The 14245-nt window shown below is 39.9% G+C and overlaps 1 pseudogene across 1 annotated transcript; it reads right to left on the bottom strand.

Annotated features, from left to right (window-relative positions):
• Positions 1 to 348: 348 nt before the first annotated feature.
• Positions 349 to 969, bottom strand: LOC308258849 (putative high mobility group protein B1-like 1; annotated as a pseudogene). The gene has a single exon. The product of its transcript is annotated as a putative high mobility group protein B1-like 1 (transcript).
• Between the last annotated feature and the right edge of the window lie 13276 nt (positions 970 to 14245).

A 14245-nucleotide genomic window follows, 5' to 3' on the forward strand; every position in this document is an offset into this window, starting at 1 on the left:
TTACAGAGTGGTATTCAGTTAACAGAACAATAATTATTTAATATAAGCTGCATCAGAGACAATTGAAGATGAAAAAAATACTGCCCCCACATATAACTAATTTGTGCTGTGCACCATCAAGAAGCTGCTTTAAATTTCCATACCAATTCACAACCCGCATACTGTACCATGCAAGGTTAGTGGCTATTAAAAATACCACCAGGACAGGGCTGTCTAAAGTCATATTCAGCAGTGTGTTAACTATACAAAAAAAGACACTGTACAGTTTAAAGACAAATCTTACACAGCCTTACATTTCAATTTTTTTTCTTTGAAAGAAGTGAGTTGTGTACAGGGGGTTTAAATGCTTTATAGACAAGAAAAAAAAACTGCACTAGAAGCAGCATATTCATCATCATCTTCTTCATCTTCCTCCTCTTCTTCCTCGTGCTCTCCTCCTCTTTCTTTTTCTTGCTCTTCTCAGCCTTGACAACTCCCTTTTTTGCTGCACCGGGTTTTCCTTTAGCTCGGTAGGCAGCAATATCCTTTTCATATTTTTCCTTTAGCTTAGCAGCTTTCTTCTCAGAAGGCTGCTTGGCACCTGCAGCAATGTTGGTTCACACTCTCACAGCTTCTTTGCAGCATCACCAATAGACAGACCAGAATGTTCTCCTCTAATTTGGGGGTGAAACTGAGACGAGAACAAGAAGAGGCCTCTTGGGTGCATTGGGATCCTTGAACTTCTTTTTCTGTCTCCCCTTTAAAAAGGAGATAGGTTTTCATTTCTCTTTCATAATGGGATTTGTCCGCCTTTGCCATGTCTTCAAATTCCCCTTTCTCTTTAGCAAACATGGTCTTCTACCTCTCTGAGCACTTCTTAGGAAACTCTGAGAAGTTGACTGAAGCATCTGTGTGCTTCTCATGGTCCTCCCGGCAAGTCTGCATAAAGAATGCATATGATGACATCTCACCTCTCAGCTTCTTCGGATCTCCTTTGCTCGTGTTTAGTTGTTTTTCCTCCACGAAGCACAGAGTCGCCCAGTGCCTACTGGGCTCTCACTCGCCCGGGCGCTGTCTCTATGGAGCTCAATGTACTGCAAAGTCTGTGAGAGTGGCAGCCAGACGCCAGTCAATATAAATTTAAATTTTAAATATCACTGTGCACATTCTCACTACGTTGGGTAGCACTCTCACTAAGAAGTAAATTCTCAAAAGTGTGATCATTGATCAAAAAAGATTGAAATTCTATTTTGAATACATATTATCATTTTTCCTCCAAGTATTTCTTGAAAGCCTATATTTCTATCAGCAACACAAAAAAGTGAACGCATTTCCAGATTCTTTCTGGCTGTAGAGACTATTTATATTGCCATTCTTCAGAATTTTTCTAAGTTTAATAATTTCTCAATTTAATAACTCAAAATATTTGTTTTTAACATTTTTCTTTTAATTTTATAATTGTTTTTGCAGTAATTGGAATGGAACTCTGGGGTGTTCTACATCCGAGCTACCCCCAGCCCTATTTTTTATTCTTTATTTTGAAACAGGATTTCACTGAGTTGCAAAGGGCCTCACTAAGTAGCTGAGGCTGTCCGTGAACCATAATCCTCCTTTCTCAGCCTCACAAATGCTGGGATTACAAGCCTGTACTGCCACTACCAGCTTAATTCTGTAACTTTTGATGGGAATAAGATTGTGGTTGAATGTTAGCCATTAGTAGTAATCTGTGAATTTCTTTTTCATATAATTTAGGTATTTTCGGTTGTGTTGTTTGCCTTAGCTTTTGGACTTAGAGTAGCTGCTTTTAGTTTGAAGTTAACACTTCCCTTACAAAAACTAAATATATTTCAATTCTATCATTTGTTTTTTATCAAATTATTAATTTTAACAGGCTGTGAAATTATCATTCTCTTATCATTTATATGAAATGAATAACTGAACTACTTGTTTTTCAGTAAGCATGTACGTGTTCTTTTTGCCTGGAAACCAATAATTATGAGAAGTTTTGGATGCTTGAACAAGAAACACTGCATTTTTATATATGGTAATGGTTTTAACATACTTTTATTATAATCAAATTTTATTTTAAAAATGTATTTCAGAGAAGTAGTATAATAATGTGTTAGTAATTTATACTTATAAATCTAAGTACACACATATATATATATATAATGAATTATTACCTAAAATTTAGTGAATTATATTATTAAACTAGATACTTGTAACAGTATAAAATTCTGCATGCAATCATTGATACTAGGTATCTTATAAAATATAGTAAGTTGATGCTGGACTTGGTGGTGCAGGCTTGTAATCCCTGCACTTCGGAGGCGGAGAAAGGAGGATCGCACAGGTTCAAAGCACTGGCTAAAGAGACCCTGTTTCCAAATAAAAAAGTATAAAAATAGGTCTGGGCATGTAGCCCAGAGGTAGAAGGGTTTCCAGAAACCGCAGTACCACCAATAAATAAATAAATAAGTAAATAAATAAATAAATAAAAAATATAGTAAGTAGATTTCAGAGTCAGATAGGATATTTGGGTTTTTTTTATTTTTTTATTGGTGCATTGTATTCATACATTAATGGGATGCAAGATGGTGGAAACATACATGCCCACATTACCCAATTAGCCCTTATCCATTTCCTACTCCATTTTCTTCCCCTTCCTCCTTCTTATGTTTGACTTACTGATTGACATTGATATGTTTTTTAAAGTACATCATATGCATTGGAGAATTTCCCTCTTTCTCCCTCCCATCCCCTCAGTTAGGTCACCTTATTTGCTCATCTATAGAATCTTCTTTCTCTAGAGTTCCTCCTGTGACCCATTTTTTCCCTAGCTTCTGCATATTAGGGAGAGCATTCGATTTCTTATTTTTTTGTGACTGACTATTCTCACTTAGCATAATGTTTTCCAGTATTTGAAAATTTATCTAGATTTTATAAAATGGCAACAATATCCAGAGTTACACTCGGAATTTTCTTTTAAATTGAAACAATGAAAATTAAACTTCCTGCATACCTATTTATTTAAAGGAAATTTTAAGGTATGTGCTAGTTCTTTCCTATGTTGTAGAAAAACTAGTATCTTGGAAAGAACAGTAAGCCTCTTGAACTTCTTAAACTTGTGATAGGTCATGAAATGACATTTGAACATTGTTGACACTTAGATTTTATTATAGATTAGATTCTTGAACTCACGTTAACTTGATCATTATTTTTATTTAATGTTTAATAGGGTAAATACTATCTTCATTAAACAAAATGTTATACATATCTCAGACTGAAAAATATAAGATTGAATAGAGGATTCATTTCACTTAAAATATCATGAATTAGCTCATAATATAAAAATACCTTTAATCTTTAGATTGAATATTTTATAAATTTTAATTTTAATTTAATTTTATGCTATATATGGTTTTAAGAATTTAGAGCATCATTTTAAGGTTGCAATTAGCTATACTTAGTTTCTTTTTTTAATTTAAATTACATTTATTTTTAACTCATACTTAAAAATGAACATTGCATACATTTATGATGTGCAATGTGGTGTTCTGGCATGCATATAGATTGTGTAATGTATAAACTATGGTCAACATATCTTTTTAAATATGTATCATTTCTTTATGGTGAAAACATCCAAAATCCTGCTAGATTTTTAAAATATACAGTATACAATAATTTTGAAAGATGTCCTATTGTACAATATCAGAGTAGAACATTTAACTGGTCTTACTATAGCATGTAAAAATAAATCCAAAACAAATTACTCAAAAATAGGCAAAAGACCTAAATAGGCATTTCTCAAAAGAAGACATAAATATGACTAACTGGTAAATGAAAAATGCTTCAGGGAACTGCAAATAAAAACATAATGAGATATCATCTCATCTGACTTAGAATAGCTATTAATAAAAAGACAAGCCATAACAAATGGTGAGAATTTGGAGGAAAGGAAAGCCTTGCATATTATTGTTGAGAATAGAAATTACTAAACTGCTAGAATATGTAGATTCCTCAAGAAATAAGGAATGCATTATTATATGATTTAGGAATAACACTTTTGGGTACATGTTCAAAGTAAGTGGAATTAGTTTGTTGAAGATACACTTTCACACCTTCACAATAGTCATGAAATAGGAGGAATCTGATTTTTTATCAACTGATGACTGGATAAAGAAAAAATCATGCATATACAAAATGGTTAATTTTTTTACTTACAATGCAAAGTCAAGAATGAATTGAAATTTATTCTTTGCTTAGGTATTTTATTCAGATTAATAATATAGATTTTAACCTAACTGATTTAAAATTGGTTATAGTTTATAAACATATCCATTCTATAATATCTACTAAAAATAGTGACCATAAATTAAAAAACTGAATTATGAGCTGCTTGTGGTGACGCATGCTTGTAATCCCAGCATTTGGGAGGCTGAAACAGGAGGACTGTAGTTTGAGGACAGCCTCAGCTATTTAGTGAGGTCATTTGCAACTCAGTGAGACCCTGTTTCAGAATAAAGAATAAAAAAATATGGCTAGGGGTGTAGTGAGGAGGTGGAATGCCCCTGGATTCCATTACCAATACTGCAAAATAAATAAATAAATAAAAATAAATAAATAAATAAATAAATAAAATCTTAATTAAAATTTCAGCAAAAGACAAAATGTGAATAACAAACTGTAGATATCCATTATGCATTGAAATGAATAAGCTACAATTTTTGTGATATGCCTCATTTTCTCACATATTTATATTTAATAAAAGATAGTCTATCAACTGTATAGTCTAAACTGCTTAAAAACGTTGTATTGTTAAAGAAATATTTCTTCAACATAGTAAGTGGGGGAATATTTCTAGAGAAACTAGCAAGATCCAAGCAAATTTGTATTAAAATAATAACATATATCCAATATATCCAAATTATAACATATTCTCAATTTGTTCCAAATAAGATTTTTTCAAACATTTTCATAATAAAATATGTACAGTTTTGACTAAAATATTATAAAATATTTGTTTATTCATCCATAAAGGTTTTTTCATCTCCAATGTTTTCTATTTTTCTTCTTTTTCTAAGCTAGTGATTAATATTTTTAAAATATTTCAAAATTATCTGTTGGTTATTCAGTAATTCAGAAATAAGTTTATTCATCAAATAAAAATATAGATTATACTTCTTGCTTGCTAAAATGCTTCTTATAATTTTATGACAGTAGTCATAACTTTGCACTTAAAAGTACCAGTTTGATGGTTGTCACGAACTCTTTTGAAGAAAAGTTCCGTAAGTGCCATAAATAAAAATGGTAGATTTCTACATCTACGTATAACTGCCCAAGTAAAAGCAAGGAAGGATAAAAATAAGTTCAGCTTATTTTAGCACTATCTATGTCTAGGATTTATCACAATTTTGTACTTATATTAATTGCCTAATAATTTGTTATTTATATTAAAAAATCAATGTAATCTAGAAAATTAAAATATTAAACTACAAACACTCATATTCAATTTTACACTATTATCTAGCCATGAGGCATCAGATAGCTTATTTTAGATTTTGTTTATTATAGATTTTGTTTACATTAGTAAACTTTATAAGTGTCTGAAAATATAATCTTTATTACCATTCATTTTCTTTATGTCTTTGATTTCACATCTTCTTACCAATAAAATTTTCATTGATTGGCCAACATAAGAAAACACACTATATGGTGACAAGCTCTTTTAAAAACATTGATTTCTTATTAAAAATAAATGAGCTAAATAATAGTAAATATTTGCTTTTAAGAAAATAGGACAAAGCTGTATGTTTCTTCGTGTTAGGCTGTTAGCGTAAAAACAACTGATAAAATATTTACTGACACATTTAGACTTAAGGTCAACCATTTTAACAGTAAACTCACAAATACTTAAAATGAGTTATAAAAACAGAATTTCTATCTTTCCTGTCAGGCCAATTTCTTGTCTTTAATAATAACAGCTTTCCATTTTTATGTCTCTTCATTCCAGCTACTAAGCAACCCAGAGTAGAATCATAATATCATTTATATTCCCTGGTTCTCCACCATTCATTTATTCATCTCCTGATAGCTTTCTTAAGAACATATTAATTCCTGAAGTTTTGGATAATCTCTTTGATTTATCTCAAAAATTTCCCCTTTACTCTATAGGTGCCCTCACTTCAAATTTTTTCAGGTGCCTAAGTTCCCAGTGTGATTTTTCCTCCTATTTCTTTTTTCCACTCAAGTTAAGTTCTCTGGGTTGCTACTTTCCCATTACTGCTTCCCCTATCTCTATATATTTAAAATAGAAGTATTTGTCTGGACACTGTGGCACACACCTGTAATCCCAGTACTTGAGACTCTGAGATAGGAGGATCAAAGATTTATGGCCAGACTGAAAACAATCTCATTGTTCTTGTTCAGTTGTATCCATTATATTTCTATTATCAAAATCTTCAATTTTTCTTTTATGTTTGGTTATTAAAGTAGCATTATTTTTCAGTCCTCTCTCTCTAAATATCACTTTAAGACAAACTAATTTATAGATCTTTTTATATCTTTTGTCATATCAGTTAACCAAAAATCAACCATAGCTTTTCATTGCCCACTAACCTTCTTTAGAAGTTTTCACTTTTTGATTCAGAAACATCATATATGTTTGCTTTTTTCTTCCTTAAATATTTCTATGAAAAAGCTGGAGTTCTTGAGAAAAAGTGAAAAATATTTTTAGAAGCATAAGATTAATCTTAGAAATACTTGTGATAAAATCACTCAAATTTTCAAAATCTAATTTTAATATCTGTAACGTGGGGCAATTTGCCTACAATTTCACCTCTTAGCTTTTTCATCATTAAATTAGGACAATGGACGGGCATGGTGGCTCATGCTTGGAATCCCCGTGCTTGGGAGGCAGAGACAGGAGGATTGAGCTGGTTCCAAATTTAAAAAAAATATATTAAAAAAAAAATAGGTCTAGGAGTGTAACCCGGAGGTAGAAGAGTTTCCAGGAACCCTAGTACCACCCAAATAAATAAATAAATAAATAAGGACAATGAAAGTATTTGTCATACAATGTGTGAAGTTTTAAGTAGGAAAACAAAAGGAATGATCTTAGCAAAGTTTGCTTCACAGTATGCAATCACTAATAAAAGTCATTTTTTCTAACTTAAAGACTACTGTAACACTGGAGAAAATGGTGAGTATTTTTGTATCTATCCAGATATTTTCAAAATATAAGATTGTGTACACAGAGAAAATGCTATTGCATTTTAATTCACTACAAATTAAAATAATTTTGAGCATATATTAAAAACTGCAAAAGATGTACATTTGCAAGCATATGAAAATCAATCACTAAGCTAAACAGAAGGAGGAAAGGGGAGGGAATGAAGTGGGACTTGGAGAAGGGCTAATTGATCGATGCATGTATGTTGTCCTCTACCATCCTGTACCTCATCAAGATATATGATTATAATGCACCAATAAAGTTTAAAAATTACAATGTAATATTATTTGATTTGTTAATACTATCTTCTATTTCATATTTCCAAGCTGCATAAAACTTTTTCTGAAGGTTGTACATTTATCACTATGACATATAACATTTATATGTGAGATATCTTTAATTATTTTTACCTTATCTTTTTCTTTTGGTTTCGTATGCCATTAATTTATTAACCTTTTCTTTAGATAATATTTTTGTCTAAAACACCAACAAAGCTCAAATAGTCTTTCTGTTCATTATTAACCACTGAATTAATATAAACACCAGATGATTAGTTACATTGAGAAGATGATTGGTTATTCTGTCACATGCCTTGTCATATAATGATTTATTTCATGGCCTTTGTCTTAGGATCATATACCATTTTTTCTATATAATTACACTATATTAAAATTTTGAAGCCACCCATGCTGGCTTAGAAGACCCTGTTTCCAAATAAAAAGTATAAAATAGGTCTAGGAGTGTAGCCCGGAGGTAGAAGGGCTTCCAGGAACCCCAGTACCACCAGAAAAAAAATCCTATTTTTTCACTTTACATATTCTGATATTACATCAGTGATTTTAAAGACTGTCTTTAATATATTTCCATTAATTTGGTGGAGTAATTATCAAATTTTCTAAAAATAAGTGAATATTTTCTTATATATTCATATAACTTAATAACTACACCAGGATAATAAGATATAAACAAGTACAATTTCAGGCACACTCAATAGTAGCTATGAATATTTTTTAAGTATTTAACAAAGAAAGTACACAGAATAAGCACAATAAGACATTAATATTATAGGAAAATATTTTGGTCATTATGTTATTGTTTAATAGGTTTCTCATTGAGTTTTATTTTTGCAAACACTCTTTGAGCAACCTTTTAAGAAAAATAATGCATGAAAAAATGCTCAACATCATTAGCAATTAGAGAGATACAAATCAAAACTACAGTGAGATTTTACCTAACTCCAATTAGAATGGCAATTATTCAAAACATAAACAACAAAAGCTGGCAAGGATGTGGAGACTTGGAAACTAATACATTGCTAATAGAATTGCAAAATAGTGCAACCACTTTTGAAAACTGTATGGAGTATGGGAAAAAACTTACCATATGATCAAGCAATACAATCACCAAGCCAAACATGAGAAAAAACATGACAATGAGGGAGAGAGAGGGAATGAGGTGGGAATGCATAAGTTAATTGGGTGATGAGTACATTTATGTCTCCACCATCTTGGATCCCATTAAGATATAGAACTACAATGTACCAATTAAAAAAATTTAAAAAATAAAAGAATCATTAAATCCTAACTTTCCTAATTAGAGCAACTATATTTATGAAGATCTGTATTAGTATTGCTTCTAACATATTTATAAAAATCATAAATGCAATTTGAGAAGATTATCATCAATTCTCTTTCTTGATCTTTTTATGACTAATGGTAGAAACTAAATATTAATAAAAACAATGGAAATAAGTTATGGCATTAAAATAGTTCTATTTACTTTAATAATTTACAACTAAAATTTTCTTATTATGTAATAAAGTTAAAAATTAAATTAAGCAAGGCTATTTAACTTTCATTAAATACTTAGAAGGTAAAAAATTGTTTTTGTGCAATATTCTTGATTGTCTCATCATATTAATATAATTTTAATAGAAATTTTCCTCTCAGAGTATTGAAATAAACAATAAAACTAAGCACTAGTGGATTAGTCACACAGAATCTTAAAAGTACAAGAGCCTAAAACATTGACATAAAATATATTTACTTATTAGCTTTTGAATGGTTCATTGAATATATGAATACACTACTTCAGAAATTTAAGACAATTTTCAACCTTAGAAATCATTTAAATAAATAAATTAAATAAATTAATTAAATAGATTTTCAGCCTCCTTATTTATTTATTTATTTATATGCAGTTCTGGGATTGAACCCAGAGACATTCTATTTCCAAGTTATACCTTCAGCCTTATTTTTATTTTATTTTTTAAAATACTCTCACTATCTTGCAGAGTAGCCTCATTAAGTTGCTGAGGCTTGCTGCAAATCTGTGATCCTCCTGTCTTAACCTCCCAAATTCTAGAATTATAAGCATGCATCACCACTCCTGACCCCTTCTGGCAAGTTACTGACTGAAGGGAATGTCAGGGGAGAGACTGGAATTAAAAAATTTCCAATCCCACTCTAAAAGGCCCCAACACTGGCCTCACCTCACAGCAGGCTCCAATCCCAGTCCCGCTGGTCCCAGGACTGGTCTCACAGACCAGCAGGCTCAGAACCCAGCCTCGGAGGCCCCAGTACCAGCCTTGACTTATGGCAGCCTTCTATCCCACCCTCACAGGCCCAGATACTGACCTCACCACATGGCAGGCTCCAATACCAGCCTGGCTGGCCTTGGTACCAGCCTCACCTCACGACAGGCTCCAATCCCATTCCTCGGAGGTCCCAACACCAGCCTTGCCTCATAGAAGGCTCTGATCCAGGCCTTGCTGGCCCTGGTACCAGCATCACCACATGGCAGGCTCCTATCTCGGCCTTGGAGGCCCCAGAACTGGCCTTGCATACAGAAGGCTCCTATCCCGGCCTTGCTAGCCCTGGCACTGGCCATACCACACAGCAGGCTCCAATCCTGGCCTCACTGGCCCTGGCACTGGCCTTGCCGCATGGCGGGCTCCAATCCCATCCTCACTATCCCCACCACCGGCCTCAGCACATGACAGTTTCCTATCCCAGCATTGGAAGCCCAAGCACCAGCTTTGACTTACAGGGCACCTATACTGGTCTCACTTGCCTCAGTACAGGCCTCACCACAGGGCAGGCTCCTATCCCAACCCTGGCCTTGCCTTATGGCAGGCTCCTATCCTGCCCTTGCTGGCCCTGGCACCAGCCTCAACTCATGGCAGGCTCCAATTCCAGCCGTGCTGGCTTCAGTACCGGCCTCACCACATGGCAGTCTTATATCCTGGCCTCGGAGGCCCCAGCACCAGCCTTGACTTGAGGGAGGTTTCTATCCTGGTCTCGCTGGCCTTGGTACTGTCCTCACCACAAAGAAGGCTCCAATCCCATTCCTTGGAGCCCCTAACATGAAGAAGGCTCTGATCCAGGCCTTGCTGGCCCCAGTACCAGCCTCACCACAAGGGAGGCTCCTATCCTGGCCTCGGAGGCCCCAGAACTGGACTTGCCTTATGGCAGGCTCCTATCCTGGCTTACTGGACCTGGCACCGGCCTCACTGCATGGCAGGCTATGATTGCTGCATCGCTGGCACCAGCATCGGCCTCAAAACATGGCAGGCTCCTATCCCGGCCTTGCTGGCCCTGCACCAGCCTCACCACACAGCAGATTCCGAGCTTCACTGGCACCAGCACCGGCCTTACCACATGGCAGGCTCCAATCCTGGCCTCACTGGCCCTGGCACCAGCCTCATTGCATAGCAGACTTTGATCACAGCCTCAGAGGCTCCAGCTCTGGCCTTTCCTTATGGAAGGCTCCTAACCCAGCATTGCTGGTCCCGAGACCAGCCTCACCACATGGCAGGGTCTGATACAGGCCTTGGAGGCCCCTTAACTGGCCTCAACACACAGCAGTCTCCTATCCTGGCCTCGGAGGCCCCAGCATAAGCCTTGACTTACAGGAGGCTCCTATTCTGGTCTCGCTGGCCCAGGTACAGGCCTTACCACACAGCAGGCTCAAATCTTGTTCCTCAGAGGCCTCAACACCAGCCTTGCCTCACAGAAGGATTTGATCCAGGCCTCGCTGGACCCAGTGCTAACCTCACCACAGGGCAGGCTCCTATCCTGACCTTGGAGGCCCCAGCACTGGCCTTGCCTTATGACAGGCTCCTATCCTGGCCTTGCTGGCCCTGGCACTGGGCTCACTTAATGTCAGGATCCAATTCCTTTCCTCGGAGGCCCCAACACCAGCCTTGCCTCACAGAAGGCTCTGATCCAGGCCGTGCTGGCCCCAGTACCAGCCTCACCACATGACAGGCTCCAATCCCATTCCTCGGAGGCCCCAACAACAGTCTTGTGTCACAGAAGGCTCCAATTCAGGCTTTGCTGGCCCCAGTATAGGCCTCACCATAGGGTAGGCACCTATCCCAACCTTGGAGGCCCAAGCACTGGCCTTGACTTATAGAAGGCTCCTATTCTGGCCTTGCTGGCCCTGGTACCAGCCGCACCTCATGGCAGGCTCAGATCCCAGGCTTGTTGGCCCCAGTACCGGCCTTACCACAGGGCAGTCTCCTATCCTCGCCTCAGAGGCCCCAGCACCAGCTTTGACTTACAGGAGGCTCTTATCCTGGTCTCCCTGGCCCCGGTACCAGCCTCACAACACAGAAGGCTCCGATACCATTCCTTGGAGGCCCCAGCACCAGCCTTGCCTCACAGAAGCCTCCGATCCAGGCCTCACTGGCCCTAATACTGTCCTCACCACATGGCAGACTACTATCATGGCCTTAGAGCCCCCAGCACTGGCCTTGCCTTATGTCAGGCTCCTATTCCGGCCTTGCTGGCCCAGGCACCAGCCTTCCTGCATGGCAGACTCTGATCCCACCATCACTGGACCCGCCACCAGCCTCACCACACGGCAGGCTCCTATCATGGCCTCGGAGGCCCCAGCACTGACCTTGCCTTATGGCAGGCTCCTAACCCAGCCTTGCTGGTCCTGACACCACAGTCACTGCATGACAGGCTCCAATCCCGGCCTCACTGGCTCCAGCACCAGCCTCACCACATGGCAGGCTCTGATCCACGCCTTGGAGACCCTAGCACTGTCCTTGCCTTATGGCAGGCACCAATCCTGGCCTCCATTTCCATGGACCGGCCTCACCACATGGCAGGCTCCTATCCTGGCCTTGTTGGCCTTGGCACTGGCCTCAACAAATGGCAGTCTTCTATCCTAGCCTCGGAGGCCCCAGCACAAGCCTTGACTTACAGGAGGCATATATTCTGGTCTCGCTGGCCCCGTTACAGGCTTCACCACACAGCAGGCTACAATCTTGTTCCTTGGAGGCCCCAATACCAGCCTTGCCCCACAGAAGGCTTCGATCCAGGCCTCGCTGCCCCCAGTACCAGCCTCACCACAGGGAAGGCTCCTATCTTGGCCTCGGAGGCCCCAGCACTGTACTTGCCTTATGACAGGCTCTTATACTTACTTTGCTGGCCCCAGTACCAGCCTCACCATATGGCAGTCTCCTATCCCAGCCTCGGAGGCCCCATAACCAGGCTTGACTTCCTATCCTGGTCTCACTGGCCCTGGTACCGGCCTCACCACATGGCATGCTCCAATATTGTTCCTCAGAGGCCCCAACACTAGCCTTGCCTCATAGAAGGCCCCAATCCAGGCCTTGCTGGCCCCAGTACAGGCTTCACTGCATCACCACATGTCAAGCTCCAATCCCGTTGCCTGGAGGCCCCAACACCAGCCTTGCCTCATAGAAGGCTCCAATCCAGGCTTTGCTGGCCCCAGTATAGGCGTCACCATAGGGTAGGCCCCTATCCCGACCTCGGTGGCCCCAACATTGGCCTTACCTAATGGAAGGCTCCTATCCCGGTCTTGCTGGCCCTGGCACCAGCCACACCTCATGGCAGGCTCAGATCCCAAGCTTGCTGGCCCCAGTACTGGCCTCAACACAGGGCAGTTCCCTATCCTGGCCTCAGAGGCTCCAGCACCAGCGTTGACTTATGGGAGGCTCCTATCCTGGTCTCCCTGGCTCCAGTACTGGACTCACCACACAGCAGGCACCGATCATGGCCTCGGAGGCACCAGCACTGGGTTTGCCTTATGGCAGGCTCCTATCCTGGCCTTGCTGGCCCTGGCACCTGCTTCACTGCCCAGCAGGCTCCAATACTGGCCTTGCTGGCACCAGCACCAACCTTGCCACATGGCAGGCTCCTATCCCAGCCTCGCTGATCCTGGCACCAGCCTCATTGCATGGCAGGCTCAGATCCTCACCTCACTGGCACCAGCACCGGCCTCATGCATGGCAGGCTCCTATCCCAGCCTTCCTGACCTTGGCACCAGACTCGCTGCATGGCAGGCTCTGATCCTGGCCTTCCTGGACCTGGCACCAGCCTCATTACATGGCAGACTTTGATCCCAGCCTCAGAACCCCAGAACTGGTCTTGTCCTACAGTGGGCTCCTAACCCAGCTTTTCTGGTCCTGATACCAGCCTCACTGCATGGCAGACTCCAATCCTGGCCTCACTGGCCCTGACAAAGGCCTCACCACAGGGCAGACTCCTATTCTAGCCTCTGAGGCCCTAGCACTGGCCTTGCCTTGTGGCAGGCTCCTATCCTGGACCCCTTGGCCCCGGCACCAGCCTCACCACATGGCAGGCTCTGATCCAGTCCTTGGAGGCCCCAACACTGGCCTTGCCCTATGGTACACTCCTATCCCGGCCTTGCTGGCCCTGTCCCTGGCCTCAATTCATGGTATGCTCCAATCCCAGTCTCGCTGGCCCCAGTATAGTCCTTACCACACGACAGTCTAATATCTTAGCCTCAGAGGCCCCAGCACAAGCCTTGACTTACGGGGCTCCTATCCTGGTCTCACTTGCCCCGGTACCAGCCTCACCACATGGCAGGCTCCAATCCCATTCCTCTGAGGCCCTAACACCACACTTGCCTCACAGAAGGCTCTGATCCAGACCTCGATGGCCCCAGTACTAGCCTCACCACAAGTCAGGCTCCTATCCCAGCCTCAGAGGCCCTAGCACCGGCCTTGCCTTATGACAGGCTCCTATCCTGACCTTG

Source organism: Muscardinus avellanarius (assembly GCF_963383645.1).
Source record: "Muscardinus avellanarius genome assembly, chromosome: 2".
In the NCBI taxonomy this organism is placed as follows: Eukaryota; Metazoa; Chordata; class Mammalia; order Rodentia; family Gliridae; genus Muscardinus; species Muscardinus avellanarius.